General features: G+C 45.5%; 1 protein-coding gene and 1 long non-coding RNA gene across 16 annotated transcripts in view; one reads left to right on the forward strand and one right to left on the reverse strand.

The window, feature by feature from the left end:
• LOC310698639 overlaps positions 1-16,329 on the reverse strand; it is a 175,383-nt gene extending 159,054 nt beyond the window's left edge. Inside the window, exons 1-3 of one of the 2 annotated variants that reach the window (XR_014521641.1) lie at positions 16,180-16,329; positions 14,235-14,322; positions 13,747-13,864 (exon numbers count right to left, since the gene is read on the reverse strand). This is a non-coding gene — a long non-coding RNA (uncharacterized lncRNA). The remainder of the gene's footprint in view (positions 1-13,746; positions 13,865-14,234; positions 14,323-16,179) is intronic. The other variant, XR_014521642.1, reaches the window with a different exon arrangement.
• A 39-nt stretch (positions 16,330-16,368) lies between these two features.
• Positions 16,369-18,675, forward strand: part of RALGPS1 (Ral GEF with PH domain and SH3 binding motif 1) — a 216,892-nt gene continuing 214,585 nt past the window's right edge. For 5 of the 14 annotated variants that reach the window (XM_083485895.1, XM_083485888.1, XM_083485896.1 and 2 more), the window contains exon 1: positions 16,453-16,890. The gene's annotated coding sequence lies outside the window, so the exon portion shown is untranslated. Of the gene's footprint in view, positions 17,027-18,675 lie in introns of all 14 variants that reach the window. The other 9 variants (XM_083485886.1, XM_083485897.1, XM_083485898.1 and 6 more) reach the window with 6 other exon arrangements.

Consider the following 18,675-nt stretch of genomic DNA (forward strand, 5'->3'; position numbering starts at 1 on the left):
TTCTCCAAAGGAGAACAAACTCTGTTTGAGCACCTGGATCCCCCTGCAAACTTGCTACCGATTGGCAGAGTGTGGGGGTGGTGCCCAACTTTTGTAACAGTATATATTGCCTGTATAAAGGATGTACAACAAACTTCTCTTTGTCTCATTTTATCCCTCCTCCGTGAGGCAGAGGGTAACACCAACTACTCTTTCCAGAAGCTTAAGGGTGTGTCCTATGAGGCACAGAAACTGCCTCTTCCCAAACATCTGACTGCCCGTTCCATGAGAGCGGCCACAACTTCAGCTGCTTTTTCTACAAATGCCTCCTTAGAAATATGCAGAGTAGTGACCGGGCCATCCCCCAGCACATTCAATAGGCACTATAATATGAATCCCTTATAGAAAGCTTTCCGACAATAAAAACTTGCAGCTGGGACCCACACTAGTTGGGTAAACTTTTGTACGTCCAAACCCAGTGATGCTACACTGCAGAAACACCAACTTGCTCCAAGGATTGGGGGTGTGGGTGTGATGTCACGTGTGTGTTACAACGCGAAACGTTGCGTTGCGATATCAGGAAGAGCCAGGGGCAAACCTGAATGCAGCGCCAGCGCAGCTTCAATGACCAACAGCTCCAACTCTCTGGCGCTCAGCCTCCTCTTGCAGCTGCTACCATGGGGGGAGGCGTCCCCCCAAAGAAAATATTGGGGAGGACCAAATGAGGTGTAGCATAGGCGCCGACTCCATGGGGCTTGAGGGGGCCTGAGCCCCCTCAAAAATTCGTTTGGGGGGGCTCAGCCCCCCCAATAATCTCGGGCGGCAGTGGGTGCGTCCGCGGCTTTTATAGGGTGCCCGGCGCGCACCAGCTCAATAACGGGCACCGCCGGTGCGGCGGGGGGCGCCGGGCCGGGGGAGGGGGGCGGCCGGCCTGTCTCCTTGGCAACCCCATTGAGCAGCGCCGGCTCCCCCGGGAGGGCCATCCCCCGGCGCCGCCGATCGCCAACACCGCCGACGCTGTGGCTGCCCGAGCCCGAGCCTGAGCCCGACCCCGAGCCTGAGCCCGACCCGGAGCCCGAGCCCGAGCCCGAGCCTGAGCCCGAGCCCAAGCCCGTCAGTCAGTCAGTCAGGAAGGAAGGAAGGAAGGAAGGAGAAATGGGGAGGGAGACGAGGGAGGAAAATTGCGCGCAGGGTGAAGAAAGGAGAAGGGCGAACGAGACGAGCTTCCAACCCAAAAAAGGGCTGGAAGACTGGGAGGATGCAGGATCGGGAAAGAAAGCGACGCCTTCCCCGCCCGCGACGTCGCCCGCTTGTCATTGGCAGCGCAGCGGGCGCCCAGAGGGGCTGGGCACCGGCGCAGGGCCGCTCCGCAGCCGCGGAGGACAGCTGCGCGGCTAGCAAGGTGTGCCGCGTAGAGCGCGGCCCTTGTGTGAACCGGTGGCCAGGCAAGCTCGGGCGGGGACCCCCATGCGAATCTAAGACGGGAGAAGAGGGCAGAGCAAAGGGGGTCCCTCCCCCAACCTCCGGCTCCGAGACTTCCCTGCGCCCCAGAAAAGCGAAAGGATTTTCTCTTCTTCTTTTTTTATAAATATTTTATTAAGTTTTCAAATACAAAGTTAGAAACATACACTGAAGAAAAAAGTAAAAGAACAAGAAAAAGAAAAGAAAACCAACCATTCAACACATTTTTTATATAACTAACTGGACTTCCTCGCATCTCCCTTACCCTGCATTCTTTATAATAAAGATATCAGCAAATTATTACCTTGTTTCGTACCTTATTTTGTACTTTTCAAATACTATACCTCTAAATTTAACATACTTTTCATCAGTTACTTATATCTTAAATTAAACATAGTATTACCTTAGATTTTGACCTTTTCTTACTTAAAATATAATTTCCTGTTTCCCAAATCTAATTGCTGAAGCTATAGTTTCCGAATCGTGTAAATTTTTAACATTCATACAACTTATATTGTTTTTGTAAATAGTCCTTAAATTTTTTCCAGTCTTCTTCCGTTGTTTCTTCTCCCAAATCTCGGATTCTGCCAGTCATTTCAGCCAGTTCCATGTAGTCCATCAATTGCGTCTGCCACTCTTCCAGTGTGGGCAAATCTTGTGTCTTCCAATATTTTGCGATAAGTATTCTTGCTGCTGTAGTTGCATACATAAAGAAAGTTCTATCCTTCTTTAACACTTTCTGGCCAACAATGCCCAAGAGGAAGGCCTCTGGTTTCTTGGGAAAGGTATACTTAAATACCTTTTTTAACTCATTATAGATCATTTCCCAGAAGGCCTTCACTTTTGGACAAGTCCACCAGAGGTGAAAGAATGTCCCTTCAGCCTCCTTACATTTCCAACATTTATTATCAGACAGGTGATATATTTTTGCAAGCTTGACTGGGGTCATGTACCACCTATAAATCATTTTCATAATATTTTCCTTCAAGGCATTACATGCCGTGAATTTCATTCCGGTGGTCCATAACCTTTCCCAGTCCTCAAACATGATGTTATACCCAATATCCGGAGCCCATTTTATCATGGCTGATTTGACTGTCTCATCCTGAGTGATTTTCTCTTCAACCTGCCCTCCATCCTCTTGCAGAAAACTCTTTGCCTGCCCTGCCCGTATCTCGTTTTTGCTTTTTAATTCCACACACGCACCCTTCGGACTTCGTGGCAATCGGGCGCGCAGGTGCGTTTCCTAAGAGAGTGAGGACCCCCGCCTCCTCCCCACCTGCTCCTTCGCCAGCCAGCCAGCCGCGCGCCCTAGCCGGAGAGCCCCGGCCGTCCCCGTCGCGCAATCGGCTGGATCTCCCTTCAGCAGGCCGTGCTCACAACTCGGCCCAGGGAACCCCAGCAGCGGATCTCCGGCTCAGCTGAAGAATCCGGCAACAAGCCCCCTCCTCCCCAATCGCTCCGCCGAAATATGCTCCAAAACCCCCCAGATAGGCCGCCGGCCGCCAAGTCTAGTGGCGCCCTGAGCGAGGGTCTCTCCCCAACACCGCCACCTCGAACTGCGTTCTCCCGGCTACCCGAGCGAACCAGCGGCAGGACCCCGGTATGGGCCCCCCCAATATTTTTTATAAGTCGGCGCCCCTGAGGTGTAGCAGCGGCACCCCTGCTACACTGTCAAGCGAAGTTGTAGCATTGCACCTTCCTGAAGGTAGGTTTACTTGTCCAGTTTAGCATCACTGGTGTCACACCCTTAACAGGCTGTCCAACAGATCGATCACGATCTACCGGTAGATCTCCGCGAGGTTTGGGTAGATCGCGGTTGATCTCTCCCTTTCCTTAGCGTTGATAAAACTGACTCCTGCCACGCCCCCTCACCCCGCCCTCCATTGTTGTATGAGCTCCGGACGGGAAGACGGAGCTTTCTCTGTGCTGCTGTTTTCATCCATAGCGATCTTTTTGTGAGTGACTTTACCCCTTCGTCCCTTGCCTTTAATCCCCCTCCAACGGAACTTCTCCCCCCCAAAAAAGCATTTTAACCCCTAAAATGGGGCTTTTCTCCTCCCTAAAAAAAGCTCAAAAGCTTTGAGCTGAACCCCTCAAAAAGGGGGTGGATCACTGCCAGTTTTTAATTCTGAAAGTAGATTGCAGTTTCTTGAGAGTTGGCCACCCCACAACACCTCTTCCCACCTCTGTTTGCATGGTTGGCTTTGAGTTAAAGGATTGTTGTCGGAAATATGTTAATACTATTTTGAGTTTCAGTTCTGGACTGTTTATGCTCAGTGAGTATGCAAAACTGTAGAAGGGCCAACCTATTCCTTGTAAAAACTACTCCTGCCTTCATTCACCAGAGGCGCAGATAAGCCCAACCCAGTGATGCTACCCTTCAGTACAATGGTACTTTTTCTCTTTACCATGCATGCATAACTTCATCAACGTCTGTCTACTTCAAAGTGTTAAGCCCAAAATTTGTCCAGGGCTAGGTAACCTCAAATGTGGCCTTCCTATAGCTGCGTTGCTCAGTGAGGGTGGGTATGATGTGTTGAAAGCTATTCCTGTAGCAAATGGGTGGATGCTTGGCTCCAGTGAAAAAAAATGTGTTTCAACAAGCCTCAAACCAAATATAGCAGCAACAAACTAATGCAGCTGTGGTTCAGGAACACTTAATATATATACATGTATTTGAGCATGAAAACCAAACTCAGTGCCCATCCCGTTCCCTTGAAATACTGCACCTGAACAGACCCAAGAGAAGATGGTTCATCAATTGAACTGTGTTTTTTCCTTACCACTAGAGGGTGCAGAAAGACCTTTCTAAGGAATTATTTCATTTTAGTCCAGTGACATTGAAGTGTACACCAGGAACCTGTAATCTGTACCTTAGTAGGATTGTGACAGATTTATAGAGATGCTGAACGCCATTTTGAAAATGGGAATAGGCCACAGTCAGAAGCTGAGAAAATCAAAGTAAGGTTAAACTTAAAAAACGACAACCCCTAATGCAGTTTGTTTCACTTTATAACTCAGTTATATGCCAGAGGGTAAAGGTAAAGGACCCCTGGACGGTTAAGTCCAGTCAAAGATGACTATGGGGTGCAGTGCTCATCTTCCTTTCAGGTCAAGGGAGCTGCCATTTTTCCACAGACAGATTTCAAAGTCATGTGGCCAGCATGACTAAATCGCTTATGGCACAACGGGACACCATAACGGAAACCAGAGAACATGGAAACACAGTTTACCTTCCCGCCACAGCAGTACCTATTTATCTACTTTCACTGGTATGCTTTCAAATTGCTAGGTTGACAGAAACTGGGACAGAGCAATGGGAGCTCACCCAGTGGCATGGATTCAAACTGCCAGCCTTCTCATCAGCAAGCCCATGAGGCTCAGTTGGTTTAGACTCAGAATAGGCTTGCTGAGGTAAGGTTTTAGAAGGCACCTGGAACAGTAGTGCCTCCTAAATACAGTGATATTTATCTCTAAACATGGCTATACATTTAACAGTATTGGAAGAGTGGCTTCTTAATTCCTTCCCTGTACAGTGGTACCTCGGATTAAGTACTTAATTCGTTCCGGAGGTCCGTTCTTAACCTGAAACTGTTCTTAACCTGAAGCACCACTTTAGCTAATGGGGCCTCCTGCTGCTGCTGTGCCGCCAGAGCCCGATTTCTGTTCTCATCCTGAAGCAAAGTTCTTAACCCGAGGTACTATTTCTGGGTTAGCGGAGTCTGTAACCTGAAGTGTCTGTAACCTGAAGTGTATGTAACCCGAAGTACCATTGTAATTAGTTTCTCCTTCCAAAGCTGCTTTCCCACCCATGAACAATGAGTTGGGGTGAATTAGCACTTTGCACAGCCTTGCTCTTGGGTTAATTTTATCCCAGAAAAATATGCAGAGTTGAATCATACGTAAAAGCTGATCCATGCCACATCTGACCCTTTCTGTGAAATAGCCATTTAAAGCCTATCTCAAAATCAGTAGCTTACTATCTCTTCTTTTAGCCACAGCTACCCCCTGCAATAAAAGGGACACAGGAGGTGCTGTGGGTTAAACCACAGAGCCTAGGGCTTGCTGATCAGAAGGTCGGCGGTTCAAATCAGTCCCTGCTTCCCACCTAGCAGTTCAAAAGCACAAAGTGCAAGTAGATAAATAGGTACCGCTCCGGCGGGAAGGTAAACGGTATTTCTGTGCGCTGCTCTGGTTCGCCAGAAGTGGCTTAGTCATTCTGGCCACATGACCCGGAAGCTGTTCACTGGCTCCCTTGGCCAATAAAGCGAGATGAGCGCCTCAACCCCAGAGTCGTCCGCGAATGGACCTAATGGTCAGGGGTCCCTTTACCCCCTGCAATGACTGGTGAACTGAGCTTTATCATCTTTTAAGCCATTTCCTGTTCTTTGGCAAACACACATCAACTCTAGGCACCATTTTTATGTGCTAAGCAGTTTTGAAAGAAATGTGATTACTCTCATAACACTGTTCTCATAACATAATAAAGAGCCTTTAAACTGGTTGCTAAAATGGGAGAGGTACTACCGGTAACTGAGTTTTCTGAGGCAAGGATATGTTCAGATTCAGGATATGTTCAGATTCAGGTCCAGCTCTGTCAGCATCTGAGGTGTTTAGTTTATAAATGACCCAGAATTTTGGTTAGGACAACTTGATTAACAGCTAATTTATTGAGATGGCAATTTTGAAGAAGGGATGATTTGGTGGTAGGCCCAGCTTCTTCCATCCTTCCTACCCAGGGGATTGCTGGAACCTCATTCCAGACTTCTAAGTACTCTTGCCAGTGGGTTATTAGTTCTGGGGTCCAACTACAACTTGGTCAAATTTGTGTCTTACAGTTGCTGATGCCTAATGTAGAACTAATGTTTGACCCTCCCATGTTAAAAGAACATTTATTTATTTTTGAAAACCGATACCTGGGCTGGACCCATTATGTGTCAATCTCCTGTGTTCTGGAGGTTTATTGCAAGACTATAAATCAGGTGGTCTTCTTATCTCCCTTCCCCTTTGGCCAGACTTGCCCTGCAGGGGTGTCCAAACTTTTTTCAAAGAGGGCCAGATTTGATGAAGTGAACATGCATGAGGGCTGACCAAAGTTGTGAGCTTTTTTTTTTTTTTAAGGATTGAAGTTGTTAAGCTTTTTTAAGGATTTAACCCCAAGGTTGTTGAGCTTTTTTGAGGATTGAAGTTGCTGAACTTTTGGGGGGATTTTACCCCAGGACATATACTGCCCCGGGGGCCAGATAAAATCAACTGGAGGGCTGGATTAGGCTGCCAAAATGGACTTTGGACATTCCTGCCTTAAGGCAAAGGTGGGGGATCTAAAGTCCTTCAGATGATGTTGACCATTGGGCTGTGCTGGCTGGGACTGATAGGACTTGAAGTCCAACAACATCTGGAGAACCACAGGTTTCCTATCCCTGCTGTTTGATAAAGCTAGCAACAACACAATCAGTTGACCTGTCAGTCTTTTTATTATAAATTGGGAGGTTTTTGAAGTTTTCTTTAAGTTTTGGCCCCCCCTTGTTGCTGACGTGATCCTGCCCCCCGCTTCTGAATTGAAGTGGGCCCTGACCATGAAGCTTCAGGCGGCTGTTTTACAATGGATTACCATTAATTGATGCAGTTTCTGACTTTCTCATGCTTTCAAACTCTTCTCTGAAGAACCTGGAGTTCCCCAAGGTCAATAATAGCAGCCAAAGTTCTTTGAAAGATCTCTTGCTCAGTGCTACTGATCTTCCCCTCCAAGACAACAGGACTATTGGATGTTTTCTTGGACACTCTCTCCATTCCTGTGGGGCAACTGTGAAGCCTAAGAGGCCTTGCTAGTGAAGTGTGCACCCTAGAATATGCCCCAGGATCCATAGTAATATGCAGGGTTTCTGTAGTAGACAAATTAATGTGGAAAGCATTCTCTGAAGGTAATAGATTTGTTTAAAACATTGTTCTGACATGGAGACAGAAAACAGAAGAATATAGTTGCTGTTGATTGGTGGTTGATTCCCAGTGTCCTTGGTATAGGCTTTCAGAAAGTGAGTGTGCTGTAACAAGATGGAAGCCTCTGGATGCAACACAACAGCTTTCAAAGACAAAACAACCAATTATTTAACCAGAAATTAATAGTATGATGGTGAGTATGATCCCATGACAAGCTGAAGAATGCCATCAATGCTCAGGCACGTGGTAAAGCCCCAGGAAAGAAAGGAATCCCAACAGAAGTTCTGAAAGCCAGCTTCAGTTCTTCCCACATGACACACCTCTACTGTGTCCTCTTGCAGTGTTGAGAACAAGGATCCATGCCACAAGACATGTGTGACTCCAAAATCATGAGCCTTTAAAAGAACAAAGGTGACCACCAAGACTGCAACAACTACTGTGAGATCTCCTTGCTGAGTACTGTGGGGAAAGCTTTCACTCTTGATGTTCTCAATAGATTACAGGCACTTGCTGACAGGCTCTACCTCAAGTCACAATGCTGCTTTAGAGCTCAGAGGTCAACAGTAGACATGATTTTCTCACTGCGCAAGCTGTAGGAGAAATGCCAAGAGCAGTGATGCCTCTTGTACATTGCCTTCATAGACCTGACGAAGGCCTTTGACCTCGTCAGCCAAAAAGGACTATACACTGAACAAGACAGAGTGCTAGGATCCTATCCAAGATAGGATGCCACAGGATGATTGTGTCCTTCCATGACAACATGTGTGGCACTGTCCAATATGATGGCTCATCCTCAGATGCCTTGCCTACAGATTGCAATGTGAAACAGGGCTGTATTCTCACCAACAGTCTTTGGCATATTCTTCTCTCTGTTGCTCTCACATGCCTTCAGCTCAACCGAAGGTGGTGTGCACATCCGTACAAGGAGCAACAAGTGTCTGTCTTTGCACCAAGACAAAAGTGTGGTGAATCCTTATCCAAGGGATGTTGTTAGCCTTGATAGCAAAATTTAAGGAACCTCTACAGAGACTCATCAGCTGTTTTGCCCAAGCCTGCAGGGAGTTCAGCCTTACCATCAGCCTAACAAAGATCAACATATTGGATCAGGATGTCACCAGCACTCCATGCATTAGCATTAGTGACCACATGCTCAAAGTGGTAGACAATTTTGTCTACCTGGAGTCCACCATAACCAGCAATCTCTCAATTGATGCTAAGCTGGACAAGTGTATTGGCAGGGCAGCTACGGCAATGACTCGCTTCTCCAAAATGGTATGGGAGAATGGAATGCTAACAACCAATACCATCATCATCATAAACTTTATTGCACTAGCCAAAGGCCATGGCATCATTCACAAAGGGAACAAAAAAAAAAGCAACAATAACCATAAAAACTATAAAAACATCAGGCACTGCAAATACAATAAACCACAGTCACGTCTCCTAGAAATTATTTGTTGCATACAATAGAATAGCAGGGGGTTCTCAGGTAGAATGTGCCAGCTTAAATGTCCAAATCACCTTTGCAATTGACCACTATTTTATCTAGTTCTTTTCTGCTGATCTTCTTAGCTGCCAACGCATATAGTGCTACTTTATAAGTTACGAAGTCATCAGCATCACTCAGCAGCCATTTCACCCTTTGCACCCTGTTCGAGTGTGTTCCGTTCGTAAGCAGGGTTTTTTATAAACCAGTCTCTTGGTTCTATATATAGTGGACATTGCAATAAATAGTGGTATAGGTCCTCCTTGCAAGGTTGCCCACACAGACAAAGCCTCTCCTTGTACTGTTCTTTGCCATACCGACCATCCACCACCGCCGAGGGCATCAATTGGAATCGTAATTCTGTAAAGGCGATTCTTTTTTTTTTTTTTTTAATATTTATTGAATTTTCACAAATTATAAGATCAAACACAATACAAACAAACACACACAAAAACAAACAAGTATAATTTCAAAACCTTATTCTCTTAAAACTTACTTTACCGACCTCCTCATACCTCCCCTTTCTCCATTCCAATTTCAAATATTTTGTTCAGCAAATCCTCACCCTTAATTTAATCTAATTGTAATCCTTTCTTTTCCTTTAACCTAATCTTTACAGCTGTAGTACGCTTACTTCTATAGCCGCAACATTTTAACACTCATTAATTTTACAATGTCTCTTAAGATAGATCTTAAATTTCTTCCAATCTTCTTCTGCCGTCTCTTTTCCCTGGTTTCGGATTCTGCCAGTCATTTCTGCCAATCCCATATAGTCTATCACCTTCATCTCCCATTCTTCCAGGGTGGGTAGATCTTGTGTCTTCCAATACTTTGCGATGAGTATTCTTGCTGCTGTTGTAGCATACATAAAAAATGTTCTGTCTTTCTTTGGCACCAATTAGCCGACAATGCCCAGGAGAAAGGCCTCTGGTTTCTTAAGGAAGGTATATTTAAATACCTTTTTCATTTCATTATATATCATTTCCCAGAAAGCCTTAATCTTTGGGCATGTCCACCAAAGGTGAAAAAAAGTACCTTCAGTTTCTTTACATTTCCAACATTTATTATCAGACAAGTGGTAAATTTTTGCAAGCTTGACCGGGGTCATGTACCACCTATAAATCATTTTCATAATATTTTCCTTTAAGGCATTACATGCCGTAAATTTCATACCGGTGGTCCACAACTGTTCCCAGTCAGCGAACATAATATTATGACCAATATCTTGTGCCCACTTTATCATAGCTGATTTCACTGTTTCATCTTGTGTATTCCATTTCAACAGCAAGTTATACATTCTTGACAAGTTCTTAGTATTGGGTTCTAACAGTTCTGTTTCTAATTTTGATTTTTCCACCTGGAAGCCAATTTTCCTGTCCACTGTAAAGGCGATTCTTAGTACGGCAAGTGGGAGCTTTGTCAGATAACTAGCTCGGATGTGCTCCGTTTTGATAAGTCGGAACCATGGTGAGCTTTTGGTAGAGGCAATCATGGTTAAATCCCTTTCTGCATTGGACCTGAAGAGACAATCTCGTAAGTGCCTCTTATCCATCATCATGATCACCTGAAGATCTTGTAATTGATATTGGGTCAAGAGGGGTTGGATGACATCCTTCCAACATTTGGTCTGTTCCCGTTCTGTGTGGGACATAGCGGGGAATCTCTCCTCCAAAGAGAGATCGGAGTCTTTTCACATAGTTTAGACACAGATAGTCAGTTCTAGCCTGTATTGTTGTCACGTCCGCTTCCAAGCGGAGAAGAGCAGCTGGGGTCCCACTGGGGAGCAAGAGCACTTTCCTGAGTTCTGCACTATTTCATTCATATATATATATATATATATATATATATATATATATATATATATATAATAAAATGTACCACAAAACTTATCACTTATACAATCTTTTTAGACTTCCATCAGCACCTCTGATGATCCACCGTTTTAACCACTTCTTATGCATTTCTTAACTTTATATTGCCTTTACATCTCTTAACAATTCATTCTTCCCCTTCTCCATTTTTGCAATACTTGCAATAATACTCGTCACAAAACTTCTTGCAAATCTACAAACGTCATCTGATCTTCACAAATACTTTTCAAGTAGTCCGTAAATTTACTCCAGTCTTCCGTGAATTTATGGTCCCGCCGGTTTCGAATCCTTCCTGTTAGTTTATCTAGTTCTGTATAGTCCATTAACTTGTTCTGCACTATTTCTAAGGCTTTGTTAGCATTTGGATCCATGCCCCATATCGCTACTCTATGGAGCATCTGGGTAATACCAAGATGAAGGTCTACCAGGCTTGTGTGTTGAGCACACTGCTTTATGGAAGTGAATTGTGGGCAACTTACAACCGCCAGAAGCTATGCTTCAATGCCTTCCACAGGCGCTACGTCAGGAAGATTTGGGGTATCACATGGCAGTACAGAATTCCAGACAAAGATGTGCTTTCTCAAGCTCGCATTCCAAGATTGTTTGCACTCCTGTCTCAGTGACATCTACACTAGCTTGGTCACGTCCACAGAATGGAAGATGGCAAGATTCCCATGGAATATCTACAGGAAGCTGGCTTCTGGTACCAGGCCAATTGGCAGACCAATTCTGCATTACAAAGATATCTGCAAATGTGTCCTGAAGGCTGGCAACATCAGCCTTGCCATGTGAGAATCTCTTACAGACAACTGCAGTGCCTGGAGACAGGCAGTCAAGTCATGTATCCCTAGCAGTGACCAGAAGAAAAATAACCGCTGGGAGGAGTGCAGAGAAAAGAAATGACATTGCGCATCTGTTATTTTAGCCTGATTAAATATTTGGGCAATTTGATGATATTGTAACCATGTGGTGTAGTATTGGTTCGCCTCCTCATACGATCTTAATTTTAATTGACCCTGTTCCTCTTTTAGAAGTTGCTGATATGTGGCAAGTCTACCTGCCATGTTTACTTCTAATGGTGATACCCACTATGGGATTTTCGGTTCTAACAGCCTATGATGTCTCACCCTGACCTTGTACAGAGATTTCCTATTTATATGTCTTAGAAATTCTTTATGTACCACCACTTTATTGTAAATTAGATAAGCACACCTGCCATATCTATTATTCCAGCCCTCTAAGTCTAGAATGTCCTTAATCCAGCTAAAGAATGCGGCGTCATAATATATCCTCAGGTCTGGAAGCCCACCCCCGCCTCCACCTGCTCCTTCTTGTCTGTTAGTAATTTGTATTTAATCCGCAGCTTTTTACCTTGCCAGATAAATTTTGTCAAATCCAATTTCTATTTTTAAAACATTCTTCTTTACCCATTATGGGGTTATTGTTTTTTTTAAGCTTTTTAAAGCTTTGTTTGGACTGGTAGCCTTTCCAGCTTTTGAGACACTGGAGATACTGGAACAATCGGATACATTTTTTGAACTTGAAAAACCAGCAACTACTTTATTTAGATATCTGTTGTTAGCAAATAAGTTTGACACCCAGATTCTAAGAAATGACTCAGATAAAGAATTGGACCTTTCATTATTACCTAGACAGTAATGAAAGCCTCAATACCATTTGTATTGATGGATCTTATATGACAACTTATACAACAGAAAATAATATTCAAAATTTATTGGCCTCCACTAAGTTTGTATAAAAAGGACTATCCAATGTAGTCCTCCAATGCTTTTCTGGAGATGTAATAAGCATAATGCCTCTTTGAAACATATGTTCCTGCAGCGCTCTATACAATAGGTTTTGAGAGAAAGTGCTGGACTATATACATATTATTACAGTGGTACCTCTGGTTACAAACACTTCAAGTTACAGACGCTTCAGGTTACAGACTCCGCTAACCCAGAAATAGTACCTCAGGTTAAGAACTTTGCTTCAGGATGAGAACAGAAATTGTGCTCTGGCAGCGCGGCGGCAGCAGGAGGCCCCATTAGCTAAAGTGGTACCTCAGGTTAAGAACAGTTTCATGTTAAGAATGGACCTCCAGAACGAATTAAGTTCTTAACCCGAGGTACCACTGTATTTAGAAAAACTTAAAATTTTCAGAGGAAAATATACTTTTGAACCATATACCTATCGTTTGGAAGCGGACAATGAAAATAGATGCTATGTGCCCTAACTGTGGCTAAGAGACTGACATTGATGAACTGGAAGAATATATAAAGGTAAAGGGACCCCTGACCATTAGGTCCAGTCGTGACCAACTCTGGGGTTGTGGCATTCATCTTGCTTTATTGGCCGAGGGAACCGGAGTACAGCTTCCGGGTCACGTGGCCAGCATGACTAAGCCGCTTCTGGCGAATCAGAGCAGTGCACGGAAACACCACTGACCTTCCCACCAGAGCGGTACCTATTTATCTATTTGCACTTTGACATGCTTTCGAACTGCTAGGTTGGCAGGAGCAGGGACCGAGCAACGGGAGCTCACCCTGTCACGGGGATTCAAACCGCCGACCTTCTGATCAGCAAGTCCTAGGCTCTGTGGTTTAACCCACAGGAATATATATCATCTCCTTTAATCAGTGTACAGTGGTACCTCAGGTTAAGAACTTAATCTGTTCTTAACCTGAAACTGTTCTGAACCTGAAGCACCACTTTAGCTAATGAGGCCTCCCGCTGCTGCCGCGCCGCCACTGCACAATTTCTGTTCTCATCCTGAAGCAAAGTTATTAACCCGAGGTAATATTTCTGGGTTAGCGGAGTCTGTAACCTGAAGCGTATGTAACCTGAACCGTATGTAACCTGAGGTACCACTGTATTGATGATATGACAACACTTGCAACATATGGATTGCTTATAGATGTAGATTTTGTTTGGATAAATATGCTGACATTTGGAATGAGTTTATACAAAATATAGTAGGTTATATGTATTTTGACAATACAGTTGTACCTTGGATCTCAAACGCCTTGGCTCCCAAACCATTGAAACCCGGAAGTGAGTGTTCCGGTTTTGAACGATTTTCAGAAGCCGAATATCAAGCACAGTTCCAGTGGGTGGCAGGAGCTTCCTGCAGCCAATCAGAAGGCACACTTTGGTTTCCAAACATTTTGGAAGTCGAATGGCCTTCTGAAACTGTAATTTATATCTATCTAATAATGTATGGAAATATAACTAATTATGTTTACCATATTACACTATATCTTTTTTTCTTATTGTATTTTTTGCACTCCCCCCCTCTTTTTTCTTTCATCACTTACTTTATCTTTTGTAACTGAAATTATTTCAATAAAATATTAATAAAAAGTTCAGGCTGCATTATTAAAGTTCATTGGGCAAGAAACCTGCTTCCCGCATAAATTAGACTTTTTCCGTAAGTGATGTGTATAGGCATTATAAAATATGGGATAACAGTTGTTTGACACAATGTAGTATATAACCTGTATAACATCAGATTGTTCAGTAAGTAGTTGATGTTGTCTAATCTCCCCGCACACAATTCAGGGTGAATCTCCATAAACAGGTTACCTGGAACCAATATTAGACAGAAATCCTAAAGAACATTTTCTCTGAAAGAAACCTAGGGACTGTACCCTTTACAGAGCTACAACTACCAGCAGCCTCAACACACTACAGTTTCCATCATTTTTCTTTGGGGGAGGGCACAGGGAGAATATGTTTTAAATGTATGGTGTGTACACAGCCCAAGACTGAAAGTGGAGCCCTGATGTGGAAAGGTGTGTTGGCTGGGACTACTTGAGTGACTACATACAGCAGTATGGATCACAGGTGTGTAAAAGGAACTGGGGCGCAATCTGGAATAATTGCAACTGTAGATCTTCTATTTCAAATTATAAAGACTCTGGTCTGTGGGCTAATCCTTGGTTCCCATAAAGCCCATGTACTGGACTGTATAGCCTAACACAGTGGTGGCGAACCTATGGCACGTGTGCCAGAGGGGGCACTCAGAGCCCTCTCTGTGGGCACGCGTGCCATTGCCCCAGCACAGAGCCGGCAGAAGGCGAGGGCAGCAGATCAGCTCAAATTGGGCAGCTGAGTAGCCTTCCTCCTCCTCCAATGGCACCAATGGAGACGCCAGGCAGGACATGCGTCATGCGGGAGCCGGCAGGGGAGGATGGCATCGCTGGCGAGCCTCAAGAAACCACTTTGTTCCAGTGCTGGGTAGCCAGGCAGGGCCACCTCCGCCTATACCCCATCCTCATCACCCCTTACCCAGCACCGAGGCTCCGGGCCCCACCGGCCTTGCTGCACCATGATCGCCTCCCACTTGCTGGCGTACTTCTTCACTGAGCTCAACCACAGCCAAGGGCAACAGGTGAAGGCGTGCCTGGGGTGTAGGGGCAGGTTGGGGTTGGGCAAGAGAGCAGGGTTAGCACATGGGGCAGCCCCTGAGGCCCTTTCAGGAAATGGCGGCGCGATGGGGGGGGCACCACTCTGCACATTCTCAGAAGGCCACACCGAGAACGCTTGCTTGCCACACCGAGAACCTGCTTGCTTGCTCGGGCTGGAGCTTAAAAGCAGGGAATTCCCGTTTGCACGGTGGACGCAGAGAACTTGTGAAAATGAAATCCTTAAAGTGTGGAATTCTCTGCCAAATAATTTTAAGTCAATGAAGCACTTGGGATTGCTTTCCTCACTTTGTTTGGATCATATGCTTGTGAGCAGTTGAAAGCTCTGTTATTGTGTTTTTCTTTTAAGACTAAAGATGTTAATGTATGAGTTGTTTTTGCTAAACTAAAACCTCAGTATTCAGGTTAAATTGCCGGGTTGGCACTTTGCAATAAATAAGTGGGTTTTGGGTTGCAGTTTGGGCACTTGGTCTCTAAAAGGTTCACCATCACTGGCCTCACACAACAAGCAGTTGTGTTATTGGGAAGGGCTGCGGCTCAGTGATGGAGGACATGCTTAGCATGCAAAAGGTCCCAGCCTCAATCCCTGGGGAACCATTGCCAGACAGTGTTGACAATACAGTACTGAGTTTATATGGAGCAATTGTTTGACTTGATATAAGGCAGGTTCCTAACTCAGGATCCCGGTCATTATATTGGGGGAAGATCCATATCTCAGTGGTAAAGCACCTGCTTTGCACAGAGAAGTTCCTAGGTTCAGATTATTGGCATCTCCAGGTATGGCTAGTAAAAGACTCTTGGTTATTGGTTTATGTTTTGTTATGTATTTTGCCTTATTTAGTATTCTTTTTTATGGGAACCACCTTGTGATCTTCGGACGAACAGCTGTATACAAATTCAACAGCAACAAACTGGAGAGCAGCTGACAGTGAAAACAAACACTGCTAGATGGACCTAATGGTCCATTTGTGATCTACATCAGGACCTGCTACCCCTGTGGATCCAGTTGCCTCACCTTTCTTCATTGGGGGGAGGCCTGCCTGTTCATCAGGCACCCGCCAAGCTTCCTCCCTGCTCCCCTTTCGCACTCAGTTTCCTGGCTTTTCGACTCCTTCTCTCAGCAGGGCCAACTGCCACCTGTCAACGGACACACCGACCTCGCGCGCTTGCCCCGCCCCTAAAAAAAGCAAAAAAAAAACCTCTCAAGGAGGCTGCGGCTCCTACGCATTCGGTCCTCATTTGCATTTCCCCACCCGCCGCGAATGCGACTGGCGGCGGCGCGGGCGCGGCCGCGGCCCGAGCTAGGATTGGCGGTTAGGCTTGCCAATCCTCCCGGAGTAAACACCGCCCTCCCGAGTTGGCATCCTTCTGAGCGCCCTCCGGCTTTCTTGTCTCCCTCGCAGCAGCCTACCCCCCCCCGCCCCAATTCCCTTCTCCGGCTCTCGTCACCCCGCCTTCCCTCCCTCCCTCCCTCGCCCGGCCGCGTTTGGCCTTGTCGGCGTCAGCGGCAGCTGTCGCTGCGGCGTAGGAAGCGAAGCGGTCTGGCGGCGGCTGTGGTGGGGACTCTTCAAAGCCAGTCGGCTCGGCCCGTTCGCTCTTCCTCCCCGTCTTCGTCAAGGGGGGCCCTGGTGGCCTCGAGGAGAAACCACGGGCGTTCTGGGCCGGTGGGGGCGGCGGCAGGTGGGGGCCACTGCTGCTGCCGCCGCGAGCCCCGCCCCTCCAGCAGGTAAGGCGCACAGACTAGCACCCCCGCTTCACCTCTTTGCCCACTAGACACGTCGCTGTTTCAGGACTGAAAGCGCCAAAAAAACCCTCCAAGCTCTTATAAGCCGGCACGCCCCCCTCCCACCGCATCTTGACAGGTGAGGATAATTTTACACGCACCCCCATTTCACTCCACCAAAGGTGTGGGGGCCTCTTTCTAGCTCCCTCTTTCTCCGCCGAACCCCCCCCCCCACACACAGCCGCCGCCGCCCCGCCTTCATTACAGCCAAGAGAAAGATTTAAAGCTGCTTTTTCTAGTCTAGTGGACACATTTACATTTCTCAAATGGCACCTACTTCCCGTTTAAGGTGGTTGGGGGGGGTGGCGGTGGCGGATGCAAATAGTTTATTGCTCATATAGGCCAAGTCCATACATGCAGAACAGGTGCATACGCTCAGCGCATTTCATGCTCTGTATGTTATAGGAATAAGCTTGTGCACCTGTTTGAAATTCGGTTTATATAGGCCAGGGTATATTTGCAGACAGATGTATACACTCATGCACATGTTTATGTTGTAGGGATAAGCTCTCGTATCTGTGCACAGTTATATCTGTATTAAAAAATACTATGCATTTATAGTATTATATAAAATCTTGTAGTATTTTGCACATGTCTCAAGGAAGCTAGCCATGTTGCATATTTTTACGTCATAAAGCAATGTGTGTGGGGGGGGTTGTTGGCTGTCTTGAGGGTTATGTGAAAGGCAAGTTAATATGATTTTTAAAATTTATATACATGTACTTTTTGTATAGAAACGTTATTAGTTCTGAGGGTGAGATTATATACAATCTTGCGCCTTTTGTATAAATGTCACACAATAGCAAAAATTGCATGTATAGAAAATTCTTTATTTTATATCCTTGTAAAAATGTATTAAAATTAATAGTATCTGCATGTGTGTGGTATGTACACACACACACACACACACACACACACACACACACACACTATTACAGTTGTATGTGTTTACATGTGTGGAATTGCTATACAGGAGTTGTTTGGAAAGGAAAGGGAAATTATAACAGTGACTCTTCCATTGACCTATATTCCCTCTCATGAGAATTATAAGTGCAGCCCTGCTACATCAGAGTGCAACATCCTACCTCATGTAGTACCTGTTGGTTGCCTCCAGGAGGCCAGCAAGTTGGCAGCAGCCCTTGCCCTTTGACTTTCCCTACTAGTGCCCCCTTGCAGCATCTTTATCTCATGGAATACTGCCCCTGACCATGGAGGTTCCATCAAGCCCTACATGTGGTGATTGGCTTTGACTTCTGCCTTCCTCCATCAATCTGTATAATTTCCCTTTTAATACCATGTTGATAATGATAATATAAACCTTTAGTGTGTTCAGGTTCATCAGATGTTTTCTCAAAGTGCATGGTAGGGTGAGGCAGTACACATACAGGCATCCCCCCACTTGCACATGATTGACTTGCACGTGACCATATATACGTGCAGCGCCAAGAAAAGTTTTAATAGTTTAATTCATACTGAAAATGGAGAGAGCGAGCTGGAGAGTCCTTGTGGCTCATGAGGAGACCCTCCCTGGAGCCCAAGGAGGATGTCTAGAGAGGGCCGAAAAGAGACTGGAGGTGCAACAGTGCTTTGTTTAGGCTGCTTAGCTTCCCCCCTAACAGCTGATGCATGTGGTAGTGCAGCAGCAGATGCTTTTCCGCATGTCCTCCAGTCTCTTGCTGACCCCAGAGCTTCAATTCCAGTTGTGGATATTTTTGGTACAGAGTTGTT

This window comes from Podarcis liolepis, assembly GCF_965112155.1.
Source record: "Podarcis liolepis genome assembly, chromosome: Z".
NCBI lineage: Eukaryota > Metazoa > Chordata > Lepidosauria > Squamata > Lacertidae > Podarcis > Podarcis liolepis.